This window comes from Ambystoma mexicanum, chromosome 9, assembly GCF_040938575.1.
Source record: "Ambystoma mexicanum isolate Mex_15411 chromosome 9, UKY_AmexF1_1, whole genome shotgun sequence".
Lineage (NCBI taxonomy): Eukaryota > Metazoa > Chordata > Amphibia > Caudata > Ambystomatidae > Ambystoma > Ambystoma mexicanum.
Genome location: NC_090931.1, coordinates 1,048,483,713 through 1,048,491,155, shown reverse-complemented (window position 1 = coordinate 1,048,491,155; position 7,443 = coordinate 1,048,483,713).

The following is a 7,443-nucleotide window of genomic DNA, read 5'->3' as shown; positions in this document are numbered from 1 at the left end:
ACTCTTGAGTCCAGAACTGTGTCTTCCCCTGAACACCTATTGCAGTTCAAACCCATGCTAACATGTGTATGCCAAAACGACGAGGTACATGTGCATGCTAAAATGATGAGCTACATGTTGAAATGCTAACATTCAGATTCCACACTCCTACACCACCTCCTTTTATTACTGTTGGGATACAACCCGGAAATCACTGAATTAAAAACAAACCCGGATATCAGATGTGCTGCTCCCAACTGAATCTTCTCTTATCAGTCGAAAATAAATAAAACGTAAATGGAAATCCAGGTATGAGAAATATTATGTACACATTTCTAGTCTTGAGCTAAATAATTATGAGTCTGTATTAGAAGTATAAACAACAATATATTTAAAAAGGAATAACAATATTTTATTTTAAATGTGTTTACTCTTTTCTATCTATTGATCACCTTTATCTTTTCATCTTTTTTGTTTTTAATTGGTGATCTGTTCTTTTATTATTGTTTTTATTTTCTTTTGTCAGAACTTATCTTTTTATCTTTTGTTCACCTTCATATTATATTTTTTTTAAATTGGTGATCTTTTTTTTTTTTAAAATCATTAATATTTTCAGAAAACATACATCCAACACAACTGTGTCATTGGCTTCAATCAAATGCAAAACCAGTAAAAAAAAAACTGATCAGATTGTGATTGTGATAAGAATCAATTTGTGATAAATATAGTCTGTAATAAAAATAGTCTTTGTAAATACAGCCTGTAATAAAAATAGTTTGTGATAAAAATAGCAAAAATAGTTTGTAATAGAAGTATACTTTGTAAATAATAGTTTGTGGTAAAATCACACAGGAAACCGTCCTTAGTGAAACTCCTACATTCCAGGACTGCTTGGGTCCCCTTTCAGGGTGGTCATCTCCACATCCTTTTGGGGTCATCTTCTTCACCCCCTTCTTCGGTCCAGGTAGCTTTCCATGGGACTCCAATCCAGTGGTCTCCTCCAGGGATCCAGCGCTCCGATGATCCGGCGCTGATGAGGAAAACAATTAATTTTCTGGAGTAAAAAGAAAAGACAATTTAAGTACCAAGCACATCAAATCTTTTACTTTCCTTTTCCACTGGAGCATCTGAAACCAAATTTGACTATGCACACAAATACAAATTATAGAAATAACATGAGTTACAGTCAAGACATGTTCTCACCATATGCATCCTTTTTACCATTTTCCACCTCCTTTTGATATCTTTTAACTATTTACACCTAACCATTTGCTATGGCAATTCTATTTTTTTTTTATTCTGTTAGTTTCAACTCGCTCTAATCTTTTCAGTTCATGTTTTGGATGAACAGGCTTAATCTGATTAACATGGACAAACTGTTCCACTGTTAAGTCACCCTCATTTTTAGCAATTCTGTAGACCACAGGTGAAATCGTATCCATAATTATGAGTCTGTATTAGAAGTATAAACAACAATATATTTAAAGAGGAATAACAATATTTTATTTTAAATGTGTTTACTCTTTTTTATCTATTGATCACCTTTATCCTTTCATCTTTTTTGTTTTTAATTGGTGATCTGTTCTTTTATTATTGTTTTTATTTTCTTTTGTCAGAACTTATCTTTTTATCTTTTGTTCACCTTCATATTATATATTTTTTAAATTGGTGATCTTTTTTTTTTTTTAAATCATTAATATTTTCAGAAAACATACATCCAACACAACTGTGTCATTGGCTTCAATCAAATGCAAAACCAGTAAAAAAAAAACTGATCAGATTGTGATTGTGATAAGAATCCATTTGTGATAAATATAGTCTGTAATAAAAATAGTCTTTGTAAATACAGCCTGTAATAAAAATAGTTTGTGATAAAAATAGCAAAAATAGTTTGTAATAGAAGTATACTTTGTAAATAATAGTTTGTGGTAAAATCACACAGGAAACCGTCCTTAGTGAAACTCCTACATTCCAGGACTGCTTGGGTCCCCTTTCAGGGTGGTCATCTCCACATCCTTTTGGGGTCATCTTCTTCACCCCCTTCTTCGGTCCAGGTAGCTTTCCATGGGACTCCAATCCAGTGGTCTCCTCCAGGGATCCAGCGCTCCGATGATCCGGCGCTGATGAGGAAAACAATTAATTTTCTGGAGTAAAAAGAAAAGACAATTTAAGTACCAAGCACATCAAATCTTTTACTTTCCTTTTCCACTGGAGCATCTGAAACCAAATTTGACTATGCACACAAATACAAATTATAGAAATAACATGAGTTACAGTCAAGAAATGTTCTCACCATATGCATCCTTTTTACCATTTTCAACCTCCTTTTGATATCTTTTCACTATTTACACCTAACCATTTGCTATGGCAATTCTATTTTTTTTTATTCTGTTAGTTTCAACTCGCTCTAATCTTTTCAGTTCATGTTTTGGATGAACAGGCTTAATCTGATTAACATGGACAAACTGCTCCACTGTTAAGTCACCCTCATTTTTAGCAATTCTGTAGACCACAGGTGAAATCGTATCCATAATTATGAGTCTGTATTAGAAGTATAAACAACAATATATTTAAAGAGGAATAACAATATTTTATTTTAAATGTGTTTACTCTTTTTTATCTATTGATCACCTTTATCTTTTCATCTTTTTTGTTTTTAATTGGTGATCTGTTCTTTTATTATTGTTTTTATTTTCTTTTGTCAGAACTTATCTTTTTATCTTTTGTTCACCTTCATATTATATTTTTTTTAAATTGGTGATCTTTTTTTTTTTTAAATCATTAATATTTTCAGAAAACATACATCCAACACAACTGTGTCATTGGCTTCAATCAAATGCAAAACCAGTAAAAAAAAAACTGATCAGATTGTGATTGTGATAAGAATCCATTTGTGATAAATATAGTCTGTAATAAAAATAGTCTTTGTAAATACAGCCTGTAATAAAAATAGTTTGTGATAAAAATAGAAAAATAGTTTGTAATAGAAGTATACTTTGTAAATAATAGTTTGTGGTAAAATCACACAGGAAACCGTCCTTAGTGAAACTCCTACATTCCAGGACTGCTTGGGTCCCCTTTCAGGGTGGTCATCTCCACATCCTTTTGGGGTCATCTTCTTCACCCCCTTCTTCGGTCCAGGTAGCTTTCCATGGGACTCCAATCCAGTGGTCTCCTCCAGGGATCCAGCGCTCCGATGATCTGGCGCTGATGAGGAAAACAATTAATTTTCTGGAGTAAAAAGAAAAGACAATTTAAGTACCAAGCACATCAAATCTTTTACTTTCCTTTTCCACTGGAGCATCTGAAACCAAATTTGACTATGCACACAAATACAAATTATAGAAATAACATGAGTTACAGTCAAGAAATGTTCTCACCATATGCATCCTTTTTACCATTTTCAACCTCCTTTTGATATCTTTTCACTATTTACACCTAACCATTTGCTATGGCAATTCTATTTTTTTTTTATTCTGTTAGTTTCAACTCGCTCTAATCTTTTCAGTTCATGTTTTGGATGAACAGGCTTAATCTGATTAACATGGACAAACTGTTCCACTGTTAAGTCACCCTCATTTTTAGCAATTCTGTAGACCATAGGTGAAATCGTATCCATAATTCTATGTGGCCCTTGCCATGCTGCAAGAAATGTCAGGTTTTTATGTTTCCCTTTCCTGAAATTAAATTTGTATACCTGGTATCCTGTATCATATTCTTTCACGAATGCCTTCCTATCATAATATGTCTTTGCACCGTCTGCAGCTTTTCCCAGATTTTTCTGCGCAAATGCAAACGCATATTTCAAGTGCTTTCTCCATTCTTCCACATATTCAATTGTCAATGCATTTACAAGCACCTGCTCATTTGTTCTGCAAAGTAGATGTTGTGGTAGAACCATTTTCCTTCCTGTCAATATTTAATTGGGGCTGAGATTAGTTGATTTAGAGGGCATCAACCTGATATCTATCAGTACCAATGTAAGCTGCAAATCCCAACTGGATCATGATCTGGTACACCGTTCCACTTCCCCTGAACAGGAGAGCCGCAAACAAATGTGTACCTTTCTTTTCACACCCACATTTGCCATATTTTTATCATCAATGCACTAGTGAAATGACTTCCACGGTCTGATTCTATTCTTTGAGGTAAACCAACATTTTGAAAAAATATGATTTACAAGTAATTTGGTCGCCGTTTGCGCATTACAATCTGGGGCTGGAATGCACTCCACACATTTGGACATTAGACACGTTACTGTTAAAATACATCTGTTTCCTCTTGCTGATCTTTTTACGGATCCAACATAGTCGATTTGTAAATCAGACCATGGGACCCTCACACCCCTTTTCATCAATGGTGCTCTATGAGCAGGTGACGCTGTGCGCATACTAAACACCCTCTAGTGTACAGCTTAACATCTTGGACATGTGTGGCCAATAAACATAATATTTTACAATTTCCAAAGTTTTTTGCGAACCTCTGTGTCCTGCAGTTATGGTGTTGTGGGCATGATGTAACATCAATTTTCAAAATGATAAAGGGGTACTACCCATTGTATTTGGCCTGTCACAGATTGTCTAATCATCAGTCCATGTTGTAATCTAATTTTTTTTTTTTTTTTAGCAAGACTCTCAATTCCTCTTTCCCTTTGCAGTCCTCTTCAGTCACAGGATTTGGTTCTGCATCCAGCAAATGGTTATAAAATAGGCGTAAAATCAGGACTTCCTTTTGCGCTTTGATCAGGTCCTCATCTGGAGTATCAAAACTACATTATGCCACAGGCTGCTCAACTGCTTTTGGAGTATTGGAACGTGTTATTGCATCTACGTGTATTTGACCAAGCAGGTGTTCAATAGGAAATAACTCCCCCATTACAGCTCCAATTTTGGCTAACTGATCTGCCTTGTCATCTCCCTCCTTATCTTCACCAGGGTTCTCAAATGACCACGTATTTTCCTCTTGTGGATGATCAGAACATTTTCTGACATCAAGCTTGTCTATGGCTTGAATCATCTTGCCATGTTTAAGTGGTTTCTTGTTATAGGTGAGCATGCCTTTCATTTTCCAGCCAGGTAAATACAAAACTATTCAGAATCAGTTACTAGAACTATTTCTTTGAGTTTATTTTCTACTGCTGTAGATATTGCTTTATACATAGCAGCCAGTTCTGCCACTTCACTGCTTTTATGGTCTAGCCTCATGCTTACTCTTGGAATGTTGTCACATGTATACCAGATGTGTTCTATTCCTGCTACCAGCTCTTTTTCTGTATCATTTTCTACATGGTATGCACATCCATCTACATACACAGTTGGTAAATCCTTAGATGTTTCTTCTTTGAATGCTTTGTGTGGAGATTGCTCACATTCATTCAAACTTGGTTCTAGCTCTGTGTCATCAGGTACACATACAGCTGCCCAATCAAGCAACTCTGCTAGTTCTTGAGCAATTGGGATCTTCTTATTTTGTCCATATTTCACTTCTACATGACATTTCTGAAGTGCTAATATCCAGGAAGTAATTCTGGACTAGGCCAAATTCCCTGATCTGATTCTCTTACTTTGCAGAAATTGTAAAGGCTGGTGATTTGTTTCAATCATCACCCACTCCCCTTGAATTATGGGACAGAAATGTTGTAACACCCAGAAAGTGGTCAGAAGTGTGTTCTCACATTCACTAAATGTGGTATATACCTGTCACAACACTTTGCTAGCATATTCAATACTTTTGTTATTGATATCATGTTTTTGATAAAACACAGCTGACATGCATTGATCTGTAAAACCTATTTCTACAAAGAAACCCTAGTTTTGTATTGGATATGCCAAACATGGTGATTTCATTAGACACTCTTTTAGCCTGGCTACTGCCTCACTGTGTTCTTTTTCCAATTTCCAGGGTACACCCTGTTTCAGTAATCTTGTTACAGTTTATGTAATCTCTGCATAATTCTCAATACATTTCCTGTTGTAACTTGTGATACCTACAAGCTCCTTAAACTGTTCAAATTAGTGGGATCTTTTAGTTCATGAATCGCCTCTACCTTTTTCTTTTATGGGTTTAATCCATATTCTGTCACTTCATGACCAAGCAAGTTTACCTTTGTTTTTACACCATTGTGCTGTCTCTAAATATACTTTTGGCACAGCCTTCTGTAGATGACCAAGCACATGTCTAATCTCATTGAAATGGCTTTTCAGAACTTCACTTTTGATTAGCACATCATCCACATAAACTATTGTCCCCCTTTCAGCTGCATCTGGGAGTGCCTTGCTCAGGAATATCCCAATCTCACTCCCATTATTGACATACCCAAAAGGCGTCCACATCCATGCATATTGTGATTTGTCAAAAGAAAATGCTAACACATTTTGAATATCTTCAGCTAGTGGCACACACCAGTATCCAGCTGAAAGGTCTAATGTGGTAAACACCTTTGACCCATGAACCTGTGAGAGACCTTGATCAATAAATGAAAGGGGACACCTTGAAACATGTTCCTTTTTGTTTAATTCTCATAGATCTGCACCATTGGCCATTAGGTTTTAACTGACCTCATATAAGGGTATTTGATGTGTTATGAATAGGCCTAATGATTCCTCTAGATTCTACATTTTTGATTATTTCAGCTAATGATTCCAAACATGCCAGGGGTAACCTATATTGTGGCACACATAGTGGCTCCCGAACATGTCCTTTCGGTAGTGTGGCAACGTGCAAATCTCTTAACCCTCAATCATATGCATCTTTGGAAAAAACCTGTTTGAATTCTATAAATATTTTTCTCAATTGATCTTTTTCTTCCTCACTTGTGCAAGCATCTGCAGCTTGAATTTGCTCTTCTACCATTTTAGAGAACTCTGGCCAGTACTCCAAAGGAGGAACCTCTGTACTTTCCTCTAATCATGTGGCAGTATCTCTTTGAAGGGTCACAAGATTTAAATATTTTGGAACATTGACCTCCATTTCAATATGCTGCTTTTTTCTTTTAGATTCACTTAATCCAAATTGAATACAATCATCTTGATGACAGCACACTATTAAAGTTGGCTCATAAGGGCACACAGACTGAACTTTAAAGATTCCTTTAGGCTTAGAATTCTGTTCAGTCACATAGCTTTCAGGAATCTTCCCAATCACTGTGTTACTGAAATTGGCAGAGTAGTAAGACTTCTGTATTGCAATTCCTATTTCTGAATTTTCTTCCAAATGAACATCTTGACACCCTTTATTGTCTCCCAGAATTTGAATGGGTCCATCCCCAATCTCTAACAGTGGTGTATATTCACATTCCAACTCTTGCTGCCTCGTGGATTAATTTAGGCATACAAATGCATCAGAAACCTTTATCTGTTGTCCCTTTCTGTAGTTTAACTCTACTGCAACTTATCTAATGAATGCAGGAATGGTAACATCCTTTTTCACCTACAGTTCAACTGCATATGGTGTCATTTGGCCACA